Genomic DNA, 15147 nt, shown 5'->3' on the forward strand with positions numbered 1-15147 from the left:
GATCACCAGACTAGGTCAGATCAGGCTTTCTCTCGACCAATTGCCAGCAGTCTACAGAGGATGTATCATTGTGGATTTAAGGGGACCTCTCCAGCACTCTGCCTATTCCTGTTCTCATGTGGTCTTCATTTATCATGATCTGTTATTCCTCATTCTCCCTTTCTGTTCTTGATCTAGCTGGGATCTCCTGCTCCCCTAAACTTTCTTTCCCTCAAACCTTCCCCTTCATTACTCCTACTGTTGTCCAGGTTGTTCATGTAGATCTCATCCATTTCTCTGTCACTGGATGATCCCTGTGTCTTTCCTAGGTTCCCATTTTCTAGGTAGCCTCCATGGAGTTGTGTAGCAGTCTAGTCATGCAGACTCAGAAGGACAAACATGGTATGTACTCACTTGTAGGAGGATACTAGATGTTAAACTGTAGCATTTTTAAGACTGAAACAGCCACTGTGGCTGTTGGCTCTGCCCATCTCAGCTTTCCAACATGGTGGTGGTAACAGTTTTCTGGCAGCTCATAGTCTGGAGCCATGTGTACCATCAACTATCAGAAGCAGTTCTATCAAAGCAGAGTGTAGCCCAGAAACATTTCTTTTTTTTTTTTTTAAACTAGCAAAAACTATATCCAACACACAAGATAGTGTGCAGCTTGGAGATACCTCTGTGTAACATAGTGTAGGTCTGCAGACATGCTAGGAATCCACCATAGAGTAGCTTAAACCTGCAGGCTGCCACTAACTTGAGAGAGACAACTAGGAAGCTGTTTTTTAGCTCTGTTTTGAATTGCTTATTAAATATTCTCAGGTTTAATGTGGAAACTTGAGCCATTGGGCGCCATTTGTAGCTAGAGTTTTTCTCTCCATCTCCTGCCAAGCCCCTGCAGTCCCACAACCCACATATAAAATAATCACTCAGACGCTTACACTACTTATAAACTATATGGCCGTGGCAGGCTTCTTGTTATCTACTTCTTCTATCTTAAATTAACCCATTTCTATTAATCTATAAGTTGCCACATGGCTTGTGGCTTACTGGTACCATACATCTTGCTTGTCATAGCGGCAGCTGGCAGGTCTCTCTCCTCAGCCTTCCACTTCCCAGAATTTTTCCCTCTTCTTGTCCCACCTATACTTCCTGCTTGGCTACTGGCTATTCACTGTTTTATTTACTAACCAAAAAGAGCAATACGTTTGACATAAAGAACGTCTCACTGCAGTCATTCTGTATCCATTCACCCAAACATTATCCCAGTCTTTCAGTAAGCTGAGAGATATTGAATCTTATCTTTCCTCCTGTTCAGTAAAACATTGTTATAGTATGATGAAGTGTCTTACTTATGTGTGACATAGAATAACTAACTGGTTGTTATAACATTTATTTTCTTTGGTAATATATCTTTAGAAATGATCGCCACATAGAGCTAGAATATGTTTTTGAATTAAACAGTCATTGAATTACAACTTTGGAACTGAAATCAATTTTCCAATGAAAATTATAATGTAGTTCATATGTCAAACATAAACAATATCTAAGCTACTGTTATTTCCAAAAAAATTTCAGTGTAAGCCAAAAAAAATAGGAAAAGAAGTTATGCCACCTTCTCCATAATAGAAGAATCAGAAAGACTGAAGATGCAGGAGGGTGAAGAAGAGCACTGTGGGTATCTATATTCTGGGTACGGCATGGACATAACAGTCAACAACACACAGCAGATGCACCATCTGCCCAGGACAGGCACACAAACCCACAGATGATGGAGTGGAACTAATGAGACAAAGTAAGCCACAGAGGAGAAGGACAAGGGAGGGCAGTAGAGGTCAATATACCCTCAGTGCTGCATTCTCTATACATGTACAACTAATTGCCATAGAAGAACTGGTTCTAATTAAATCCATTATTATGCATCATTGATATAAGCTAACTTACAGACTTAAAAAATGGGAAGTTTTTTTTTTTTTTTCACAGAAATGATGTCAGAGGAATGAGTATGGACTGAATGTGACAAAAGGAAAGAAAACACTTTCCATGCAAAACTAAAATATGATGAAAAGAGCCTTTAGCCAAAAGATTCAAATTTCCTTTCATAAACCACCTGCAGTGTGTCACCTTGTCATAACAGGAAATCTGCAGACGCCTCTGTTTATCTCCAGACATCCAAAAGAGTATTTCTGGATGAGGCTGGGCAACCTGTACTTGTGCTGTTTCCTTGGTGATGATTATGCATGGAAATGTTGGGAAACTAATATTTTATGGTATGTGAAGTCACTGAGTACTGTTTCCACATTGAAGCCATGCTGTTCTAATGATGAGGCTGAACCATTTACAACGCTGGCAGCAGACAGCCTCATGCTCTTTGGGGTTTGGACATTGAGAACAGATGCTGCAAAAACTGTCCTGCAAGATAGTGCAAGGCAGGGTCATAATATTATCTTGGAAATTAAACGTGCTGAAAATATGGACAGGATAGTGGGTGCAACAGGTCACAGAGTTTTAGAGGGCCTTTGGAGACTCTGGAAATTCAACATATCAGCATCCATGATACTGATGAGGAAGATTGGTAAGGGAACTGATGGCTTTCATCTTTAGCACTGGAGAACCAAACTGAGAAACCAAAGGAGGTGGATTTGAGGATAGGGAAATGATAAAGCTTCAAAATTGATGGCCAATTTCTAGTTATGGTGCAAAGAGATAACAAATTTTATGGAAGAGTTTGAAACAGAACTGCTGCATAAGTAGAGAATATTAATGCAATGTTTGGCTTGTGTAGTGTTAAATTCTTCTGATATGGAAGTTATCCAACAATTAACTTGGAATATGGATCCAAAATTTAGAAGGTGTCTGAAAACTGGAAGACTGTAGTTGGGGCCTATCATCTGACGCTGCTGAAACCTATTAGACTAAAATCATCCATGTTTCCCATAATTTTTGTCATGTAAGGAAAAAGAGAACTATGCACATGCATGGCTGATACAGAGGTAAGGGAATGGCCATGAGTTCTCCTGGAAAGAACACTATGGAGAAACAGCATGGGGCCCGGAGACCATCAGAAGTATTTATGACAATGAAATCCAAAATGAAAGCAAAAGAACAAATAAAAACAGGAAACTGAATAAAAATTGGAAAGAAAAAATAGTATTATCAAAAGAACACATTATATAGTAAAAATAAAGAACTATGTTGTTATTTTTATCTTACCTTGATGCCTTTTTGTTTATTTATTCAATTGGTTATAGTTTTTATTTACTCTTTTTAAATTAAAAAAATGTTTCTCTACAATATATTTGAATTTCATTTATCCCTCTCCAAACTCCTGCAACATTCATAGGCAAAATTAATTTTCTATAATTAAATCTCACTGGGTATATTAACCACACTTTAAAGTAGGCCCATACCCAGAAGCCAACACAGAACAAACACTAATTTATTCTAGAATTTTTGTCTCATATTACATTGTTTAGGAATTTTATTGTTATTGTTTTGTTTTACATACCTTTTGTTAATATAACTTGGTTTTTAATTTTGTGTTTTTGTGGCTGTTGTGTGTGTGTATGTGTGTGTGCATGTGTGCGTGTGTGTTTGTTTTATAAAAGAGAGAAAGAAAGAGACAGAAAGAGAGGAATGAATGTGTTAAGTGGGTAGGCAGGTGGGGAAGATCTGGGATGAGTTGGGAGAAGGATAATATGTTCAAACAAAGTTTCAACACTAAATTAATTCTAAATTATTTTCCCTCCAATAAATTGTCCCACTATGAAAAACACATCTAATTCTTTTTGAATATCTCTCTACTATTTAGTTAATGTTTTCATCTGTAATAATAGTTTTCCAATGTTAGTCCTTAGGAAATTTAAGTTTTTCTTCTGGGAGTGAATCAGGAGCATCATGACATCGTGACTATGTCACTGGGATGGTTTGTTTTGACATTAGGTGAGGTTTAGGTACTTGCTCAATGAAGAGACTGAGAAAAATCCTGTCATTACTAATTTTTATAAACATTTCAGTTACTTTCAGTCTTCTTAAACACAAGGTTGAACAGATAATATGGGGTTCATAAACATAAACATTTTTTACCGATATGCCTTTTTATATACTCTGTTAGAATATATGTTATTCCTCCCTTTGAAGTTAAATGATGTCTTATAATTGACTTTTGGATAAAGAATGTTATTGGAAATGACATTACTTTTACACAGAAATCTGTCTGTCTTCCTCTCTCTCTTTTCTTGACTGGTACTAGTTATAAAATCCTGGACCCCACTCCCACATTCTTCCAGACACAATACCACTAAGTTGCACCCCAGCCCAATATAGAAGTCTTTTACATTTAACATGCAATTCACCATATACATTGTGCTGCTACAGTATTCAGAAATGTTCAGATGTTGATGTCATCACCAAGTATGAAAAGTTTAGAAAAATCCAAAGTGGGTGTTATAGAAGCAAATGCTTATTACTTTGCATAATATTAATTTTGAAGTTATCATTGTCTCCATATAACTTAGCATATTTCAATTTGAAAGCATTACATGATATAAACTCTTCCTAGGGAGACATGAGCAAACATCTATTCACAAAGATGTGAAACCAATAATAGATCAAAGTTCTTCTTTCAATGTTCATATTGGAAAATCAACCAATTTTTTGGGCCAGGAACATGAGTGAGAAATTGGTTCCAGGTTGGTGAGAAGCCATAAATTAGCTTCACCATTGCAAAATTCCATGTTATCATGGATGACACTCTTATGGAAGTTACATCATGGAGCCCCACTGTAATTTAACCATCCACTTCCTGATAAGAAACAAAGACATTTCCATTTCCTATTGGAAGGGCTCTAACGGCCCCCAGCATTGTCCCTTTGGGACAAATAAATCCCCTTTGTGCTGAGAACTTGGTCTTGATGTGTCTTCTGTTGGCTAGTCCTTTCATCTATATTCTCATTTATCTAAATTACTTGTAACTGGAGGAAAGCAGGGCATACTAATGATTAGACTCCAGGTGACAATCCTATGATAGTCTCATCTCCATTTAGATAGAATTAGTTACCGATGTATCACTCAGTATAATAAGTTAGTGCAAAATGGGGAAGAGAAGACCTTATTGCAGATAGGAAAGAAGAAGCCATTCTGTAACACAAGATGAGCTTTTGGGTAAAATGGTTCCTTGATGCTTTCTGTGTGGGCACGGCTCTGTGTGGTGGCCTCATTGTTCCTGCCCCTCCCTGCAATATCCCAGATCAGACTATGAAAGCAAACAATGTGTGGAAACACCAAATATATTAGCGGAATTCATGCATGACATAAGAAGAAAATAATGTATATTTTTCAGATGTGTAGGTCAGTGGTAAGATGAATTGGGTTTTCAAAGGACTATAGTCTTGATTCTATTTAGAATAGATTGAGCCAAAAATGTTCAATTGAAATAAACTTCTGACTTTTTTTCAGAATTTCTATGGCATAAGAATCTGTGCCTGAAATAAGTGTGGAGTATGATTTGGCTGTTTGTCTACCATGAAATTACACTTGTTTGTTGGTAATGCTGTCAAGGTTCTTACAGATGCAGCTTTGACTGTTATATCTCCTGATTGCACACTTGGGAGAATATTTGGGTGTTCCACTTTTCACAGTTATATGAATGTCAAAATGTACATACTGCACTTTTAGTTATTGCATTTATTATGATGATTTATTTCTGTTTGTTAAGCATGCTGGACTGCCTAGTTACTCTTAATCGAGTATAAACATGCTGAAACAATATTTTCAAAGTCAAGAGTTATTGCATAGAAGTGCCCTGTGCTCTCTGTCCCCCTTAAGATTTTGTCTATGACCTCTCTTTTCAGCAGAAAGAATATAAAAATGCTTAATGCCCTGTTCACTAAATCTGCTTCTGCTGTGATTTCAGAACATGAGCATTTTATAATTCTGTCTTGTGGATTTGCTGCCTTCTGAGACTTTCCTACTTGGAAACACATATTCCATGTTAGTTTATATACCTCCTGTACTCCTTAATTCAATATTTTTTCCCATAATCTTTAGTTCTGATCTCCAACCTCCTCAAGGATACAGTCCATTTATGAGCTCAGTTATTCATTCAAAAACTGATAGATAACCTATTTTATTCTAGACTCTTGGATCTTGAGCCAGATATCATGCAATTCCTAGTGAAGCAAGACAGTGCAATAATGTTTCCTTTGGGATTATGCTAAGGTGGACATATTTGGTCACAGTATGAGTAAGCATGGCACTGCCTAAGACCAAGGCTGTCATCTGACTTCAATTTGTGACTTGTATGATACATTACACACTTGGGTTACTTATGAAAGTGTTTGCTTTAAAATTTATGTATAAATTCATATGTATAGATATGCATTCTAAAAAATCCTATTTGTAATAAAAGTAGTCAAAACTCCAGTAAATATTAACTTAATATATTTAATATAATTGCTGTAAATATACATAGAAGAAAATAGAAAATTTGTGTTTCTGAGTAAGAAAATTTACATTGGACAGACAATTCACCTATCTAAATAGTTACTTTCTCTTTCTTCTTAACCATTCATTGTCCAGAATCATATTAGTTAGCAATCACAAAAATGATTTTGTTTTCTTTTTCTCTAGTTTATTCTTTAAAATAATTAATTCTTTTCTTCTTGAGATTATAATATCATTGCATCATTTTTCCCTTCCCTTTCCTCATTCCCAAACCTCTCACAGTATTCTTCCTTTCTTTGTTTCAAATTCATTGCCTCCTTTTTCCATTTATTGCTGTTATATGCATATATAAATGGGTAAATACACATATATTAAAAATGTAACATGTTTAGCCTTTATAATATTTCTTGTATGTATATTATTTCTATTTTATCATGTGCATTTCTAGCATACAAATATGTAATTTCTTAAATAAAATTCTGAGTGGAAAAACAAAGATTTTAGTGCCACATAACATCCTAAATTTGTAAATAAATTTAAAACTAAGGGTAATTGTTCATTTCAACAGATTGTCTTATGAAAGCATGTGGGTCAGCAAGATGCTCAGCAAGGCAAGTCACTCTCAGTCAAGCTTGACAACCAGAGTTCTATCCATAGGAATTACACAGTGAAGGAGAATACCAAGTCTTAGAAGTTATCCTCTGACCTCTTATGTATGTGCTGTGGCATGCACACGCAAAGGAATACACTCATATTCATGCCCAAATTAAAGCAATAAAAATGTAGTACATGCTTATCAAAATACCACTTTACCTAGTTTCCAGCCAGCCGGGAAGACTTCTGAGGGCAAGCTTCCCTACCAAAATCCCCCACCAGATCCTGCAAAAAGTCCCCTCATCACACAATATTCAAACAACTAAACATATAGAATAAAGAAAGAATATTAAGAGCAGCAAAGGAAAATGGCCAAGTGACTTATAAAGGCAGATCCACCAGAATAATATGCAACTTCTCAAAGGAGACTCCAAGCCAAAAGGTCCTGGACAGATATAGTGCAGGCACTAAGAGACCATGGATACCAGCTCTAGACTAATATACCCAGCAAAACTTTCAATCACCATAGACAGTGAACAAGACATTCCAAAACAAAACCAGATTTAAACAACACCTGTCCACAAATTCCACCCCTACAGAAAGCAGTAGAAGGAAAACTCCAACCCAAGGAAGTCAGATGCACCCACTAAAATACAGGCAATAGATAACTCCACAGCAGTAAATCCCAAAGAAGGGAAATACATACACACTACTACCAAAAGATAACAGGAATTAACAATCACTGGTCATTAATATCCCTTACTATCAATGGACTCAATTCACCTATAAAAACACAGGCTAACCAAATGGATATGAAATCAGTATCCACCTTTCTGCTGCATACAAGAAACATACCTCAACTGCAAAGACAGACATTACCTCAGAGTAAAAGGCTGGTAAAAGATTTTCTCATCAAATGTACTTAAGAAGCAAGATGTTGTAGCTACCCTAATATCTAACAAACTAGACTTCAAACTAAAGTCAGTCAAAAGAGATTGGGAAGACAATTACATAGTCATTACAGGAAAGAACCATCAAGATGTAGTCTCAATTCTGAACACTTATGCCCCATATACAAGGGCAACCACATGTATAAAAGAAACATTACTAAATCTAAAATCACACATCAAAACCCCCACATTAATAATGGGATACTTCAATACCCTAATCTCACCAATGGACAGATCTGCCTGACTGAAACTTAACAGAGAAATAAGGGACCTAACAGATGTTATGCCTCAAATGGACTTAATCAATATCTTCAGAATAATTCCAACCGAACAATAAAATATATACCTTCTTCTCAGCACCCCATGGAACCTTCTCTAAAATTGACCACATACTATGTCACGACGCAAATCTCAGCAGATACAAATACCACTTTAACTAAAAACATCTTTAGATATAAAATCTCAAACTCTGAGTTCAGTAGACAATTAACATATTGGATATGGAAGCAGTCAATGGCAAAATTCTTATGCATATTCAGTTTCCTTACCAGACATATTATTATATGCAAGTTAAATTTTTCACTGTACAATTAGGACATCATGGCAATAAATTATCCAGAGTAATAAATATTCACAAATAGATAACATTAATTTGTTTAATTTACTGAATTAGGTAATATTTTGCAGCAAACCCCAAAGTCTTACCAAAGATTTTTAAAAATTATTTAGGTTTTGTTTTAAGATGTTAGAAACCCTCTACACCTTTTTTTCTGCCCCAAGACATGATTTCTATGTCAGCTGTCCTAGAACAGGATAGCTTTTCCTGTAGACTAGCCTGGACTCAAACTCAGAGAACAATCCACTTATGCCTCCTGTGTGCTGGGATTAAAGTCATGCACCACCAAGCTCAGCTACATTTAGTTGAGTTGTTGGCCAAAGGAGCTACATGAGAATCCCCAAACAAGTCAGGCAGTTGCCAAGACAATAGGTTGCTGTCTACAACCTGAGAGCATGCCCATTGCTGAAGACAACATCTACAGAATTTACTGAACATAGAAATGAAGAGGTGGTGTCTAATAGAGACTTCACCCCCTTTTTCTCTAGTCTCTTTGGTACAGGAAGGTACTCTGCGGTGTACCAAAAGAAAATGTAAGCACTATATAAAACACAAACCCTTGGATCTTGAATGGTATACTGTCCCTAAGATACACTAGAGCAATGGTGTCACAAAACTTGTGGGAGTAAGCAAGAAATATCTAATTTGAATCAAGGCCCATTCTTTGAGATGGAACCTATATCCAATACTGCTTAGCTGACCAAAACCCAGAGACCAGATAATTTAGAAATCTATGGCAAAACCAAATGTTACTATGGAGTCCATTATGTTGGTCTGCTACTCCTGAACATTGGGGCCTGCAATGGAATTATTGATTTAGAGGGCCTTGATTTCTTGGTGTCCCCCATACCCTCTGGCTATTACTTTTTCTGCCTCCTCTTTTGTTGAGTTCCATGAGCTCTGAGGGAAGGGATTTGATGGAGACCTCCCATGTATGGATGAGTGTTCCAAGGTCTCTCATTCTCTCCTTAATGTCTAGCTGTGGATCTCTATATTTGTTCTCATCCGCTGCAGGAGGAAGCTCTTTGATGATGTCTGAGCAAGGCACTCATCTATGAGTGTACCAGGTTATCATTAGGAGTCATTTATCACTACCTTCTATCTCTCTAGTATCTGTAAAATAAAACTACAAAAAAAATGATAAGCCTTTAAATCAATTTGCATCTTTGGCCTGAGTATAGTTTAGCTGATACATTTATATTATAGAAAATTTATTATTGAAGAATGGCCAGTTTGTTGCTGATTTTTCCCTCTGGCTTGTACCCTATTGTTTCCTACTTTCAGATTTTTTTCAGGTCCCTTTCTTTCTTCCCTGTTCTACCTTACTCTCAAATGTGTTTTAAAATTTCATTGAGTTTACTTTTTGCATAATGAATATGCTTAGAGATCTTCACATAACTTATCATGTTTGCAAAGACATAAAGACCACTCTTTCCTAAAGATGGTTTCAGAAAATAAGAGAACATATTTAAATAACGGTCTCATCTATTTTTTCTTTAAATATCACTTTAGGACAAATATTAAATCAGTTCTGTCTTTCTTAAAACACTTCCTGATTCACAGACGAGATTATACACTGCTCCTAGGTAAATAAACAGACTGTGTATGCCATTCCTCATTAGCAGGTCTCTGGACAGGTGAGCTTTTGTGTTCATCCTGTCAGTTCACATTTACTCTCCCTTTATTTCCATTTGCATGGAAGATCTTCAAGTTAAAACCCATGTTTATTCATCACCTGTCTCCTCACTGCTCATGGGATCCTCTGAAAATAATTCCCAGATTAAAAAAGACAAATGTGCCCAAAGCATAATTAGAAATCTGTATAGAAGAATTGGCTGTGAAGAAACCAAACATTAATCTTTCCTGTCTGGTTTTTAAATATTTCCCAATACTATTTCTGTTTACTCTAGTTTGCTCCCTATTTTATGTGTAATCACATTTTTTAAATCTTCATAATGGCTCGTTTCTAGTATGTCGTTTTGAAAGTGCTAAGATTTTCCTATGTAGTGTCAGCCACTGAGTCTTCCACTAATTGTTACTTTTTTAAAAAAAAAATTTCCTTTTCACTAACATTGCAAGTTTTAGAAAATCCTTTAAAAGGGGTTCATACATGTCTTAATGCTGAGAAACAGCAGATTTGGGGTTGAATTTACTTGAATGATTTAAAAAATTACATTGTTACAAAGCTAGCAATAATTTATGAATAAAATTGATTTCTGTCTCCCATTGAGTACAATAATATGTATAAACACATGAAGATGTACTTTTTTGTAATGTTACTTGTAAAAACATATAATGATATCTATATATATCTTTTCAAATGTTGAAAGGAATAGTACTTTATATTCTTTGTCATACCACTTTTAAAGTGTTGAATATATTGCTCTTTCTTTTTCTGTTTTCTGTTTTATAGCCTTAGCAAGTATAACAAATTATCTGAATATATAATAGAAGTCAATGCCCCTCCTCCTAAAAATAAAGAATTGACCTTTGGAGAAGGAATTACTTTGTGGTAGGTATTGCATTTCATTAGACCTTGAAATGATATACTTTGAGTTATTGACAACTATATATGCAGAAATTATATCTGATTTGGAAGATGATTCTCAAGTACCCAGGAATCTTGGGGCAGTATAGACTGCAGCCAGGGCAGGCTAAATGTGTGATTCCTTCTTCCTGTGCTAAATGAATTTCAACATTTTAACTGGGAATGAATTTACTCTTTATTTCTTCCTCTTCAAATTGTACAGCCATCTTCCAGGAGTAAGTATAGCAAAACGTGTGAAGAGCAATATATGTGCAGCATTGTTTCAGAAAAGGCCTGGGTACCACTTCCACTGCACACTTCTCATGCAGATAAAATGAGCCTGAGACTACTGAGACTGAGAATTTCCTGAGCTCTGACAGTGCACTAATAGTCATGTCAGGTACTTTGGAAAACAGAATAGGATGAAATAAATCAAATATGAATGGAAACTGCATTAATGTGGAATCATTTCTATCTAGGAAGTGGTCATGAAAATGAACTTCTGAATAGGTAGAGGTAAGAAGACCTGAGTTTATAAAAAATTCCCCACTCAGACTGACCTAGGTCCTCTGCATATATGTTACAGTTATGTAGCTGGGTCTTCTTGTGGGACTTCTAACAGGGAGACCAGGGGCTGTCTCTAACTCTTGTGCAGGCCTTTGGATCCCCATTCCTCATACTGATTGCCTAGTCCTGCCTTAACAAGAGGGAGGTACCTAGACTTCTTAAGAGTTGATATGGCATGTTTGGTTGATATCCTTGGGAGGCCTGCCTTTTCTGAATTGAAATGGAGGAGAAGTGGATGAGAAGGAAAATTGACTGAGAAGAGAGGAGGGATGGGAAACTGTAGTCAGGATATTAAAAAATAATAGTAATTTTAAAAAAATGACTCACACAAAATGTGAATTAAAAGTAGTGGATAATAATAACCTCACAGAGTATTTGGAAGATTTGAAAGTAATTATGAACCACATTTTAACTTCATAAGAACAGTGACACTTAATTATTGAAGCTAACAATAAACAATTTGGAGAAACACAAAATTATATAGTTTGCAGCAAAGTGTCTGTTAAAATCAAGAGTTTTATTGTAGACTACATCTATAATGAATTAAAACTAGATGCTAATAACTTAAATAACCATTCTACCTTTCAATATTATCAAATAGATAGATACAAAATAACTAATCTTCATTATGGAAACAAGGTGAAGTTGTATGAAGGCCAAAATGGTACAGCTAATGTTGATATTATGTATTAATATAATGAGAAGTGATAACATCGAGAATGTGAGTAAGGATAATTCACTCCTGCACTAGTGAACTAAAAGCCTTGGGTAATGACTTGACACAAGAATCAAATCAGTTGTGGATGCGTTTTGTCTTGTAATGCTTCTGTGTTGGAAGCTCCATTGAAGTATACCAGTAGTGTTGATGGTTGTGTATCATTAAAGGAAATAAAGCCCTACTGGGAGGTCCTTAAACCACAGGATTCCTCTGCTTGGAGGGGACTGAAGTATATTTTATTGGATCCCTGATTGTGTTCTTCTGAGCCATTGCTATTGAAAGATTGAGCCTGGTCTAATCTAGCATAAGGGTCCTCTGTCTGCTACACTCAAATGCCATTTGCCCAAAGAACCACAGTGTTGGGCTGTGCCCTTGTACAACTGAAGCCATTGAATAAATAAACTCTGTTATGAAGCTATCTTACCCCAGGTATTCAAAACAGTAATAATCAGAAATAATGGAAAAAAGAAAGCATCTTCAACAAATGGTGCTGGTATAACTCGATGTCAATATGTAGAAGGCTGCAAATAGATACATATCTGTCACCATGCACAAAACTTAAGTCCAAGTGGATCAAAGACCTCAACATAAATCCAGTTACTCTGAACCTGATAGAAGAGAAAGTAGGAAGTACTCTTGAATGCATTGGCACCGGAGATCACTTTCTAATTATAACACCAGTAGCATAGACACTGAGAGAAACAATCAATCAATGGGACCTTTTGAAACTGAGAAGCTTTTGTAGAGCAAAGGACACAGTCAACAAGACAAAGCAACAGCCTACAGAATGGGAAAAGGACTTCACCAAACCCACATCTGACAGAGGGCTCATATCCAGAATATATAAAGAACTCAAGAAATGAGACAACAAAATGCCCAATAGTCCAATTAAGAAATGGGGTATAGAACTAAACAGAGAAATCTCAACAAAGGAAGTTCAAATGGCTGAAAGACATTTAAGGAATTGCTCAACATCCCTAATTATCCGGGAAATGCAAATCAAAACAACTCTGAGATACCACCTTACACCAGTCAGAATGGCTAAGATCAAAAACACAGAAGACAGCTTATGCTGGAGAGGATATGACGCAAGGGGAACACTCCTCCACTGCTGGTGGGAATGCAAGCTTGTACAGACACTTTAGAAATCAATATGGGGCTTCCTTAGAAATTTGGAAATCAATCTCCCCCAAGACCCAGCTGTAGCACTCTTGGGTATAGACGCTAGGAATGCTCAATCATACCACAAGGGCATTTGCTCAGCTATGTTCATATCAGCATTGTTTGTAATATCCAGAACCTGGAAACAACCTAGATGCCCTTCAACTGAATAATGGATAAAGAAAATATGGCACATATACACAATGGAATACTACTCAGCAGAGAAAAGCAATGACATCATGAGGTTTGCAGGCAAATGGATGAATCTAGAAAAAATCATCCTGAGTTAGGTAACCCAGACTCAGAAAGACAAACATGGTATGTACTCATTCATAGGAGGATAATAGATGTAAAACAAAGATAACTAGACTTTTAAACAACTCCAGGGAGGCTACCTAGAAAACAGGACCCTAGGAAAGACCCAGGGTTCACTCAATGACAGAGAAATGGATGAGATCTACAGAACAAGCTGGACGACAGTGGGAGTAATGAAGGGCAAGGTGTGAGGGAAAGAAAGCTTAGGGGAGCAGGAGATCCCAGCTGGATCAAGAACAGAAAGGGAGAACAAGGAATAACAGATCATGATAAATGAAGACCACATGAGAACAGGAATAGGCAGAGTGCTGGAGAGGTCCCCAGAAATCCACAATGATACATCCTATGTAGACTGCTGGCAATGGTGGAGAGAAAGCCTGATCTGACCTAGTCTGGTGATCAGATGGCCAAACACCCTAACAGTTGTGCTGGATCTCTCATCCAATAACTGATGGAAGTAGATGCAGAGATCCTCAGCCAGGCCCCAGGTGGAGCTCCAGGTGTCCAATTGTTGAGAAAGAGCAGGGACTGTGAGAGTGTGAACTGTTGAGACCAAGATTTGAAAAAGCACAGGGACAAATAGCCAAACGAATGGAAGCACATGAATTATGAACCAAAGGCTGTGGAGCCCCCAGCTGGATCAGGCCCTCTGGATAAGTGAGACAATTGAATAGCCTGAACTGTTTGGGAGGCACCCAGGCAGTGGGACCGGGACCTGTCCTTAGTGCATGAGCTGGCTATTTGGAACCTTGGTCTTACACAGGAACACTTTGCTCAGTCTGGAAGTAGGGGACTGGACCGGCCTGTACTGAATCCACCAGGTTTAAATGAATCTCCAGGGAAGTCTTGGCCCTGTAGGAGATGGAAATGGAGGGGAGGGGATAGGGGAAAGGTAGGGATCGGGACAGGAGGGGAGAGGACAGGAGAACCCATGGCTGATGTATAAAATTAAGACACAAATACAATAATAATTAAAAAAAAGAATTTATAAAACCTTAAAATTTGAGCTTTGAAGATGTATGTCTGAATCTGTCATTTGAACAAGCCAAGCATTTGATTTACTGTATGAGATGATTTTTAAATGCATGTGAAACAAAGCAGTACAGATTTAGCATCATAAAATCAACCAGACATTTTATTTTTAATTTTACCAATTTGATCAATCAGATATCTGTATATATTAAACCCACCATTTGCTCATGGTTCCACCTGGCTAAATTTCATGGTGTATCATGGCTACTATCTAACCTACAGTCCAGGATTCCTCAGAGAAGTC

This window comes from Onychomys torridus, chromosome 2, assembly GCF_903995425.1.
Source record: "Onychomys torridus chromosome 2, mOncTor1.1, whole genome shotgun sequence".
In the NCBI taxonomy this organism is placed as follows: domain Eukaryota; kingdom Metazoa; phylum Chordata; class Mammalia; order Rodentia; family Cricetidae; genus Onychomys; species Onychomys torridus.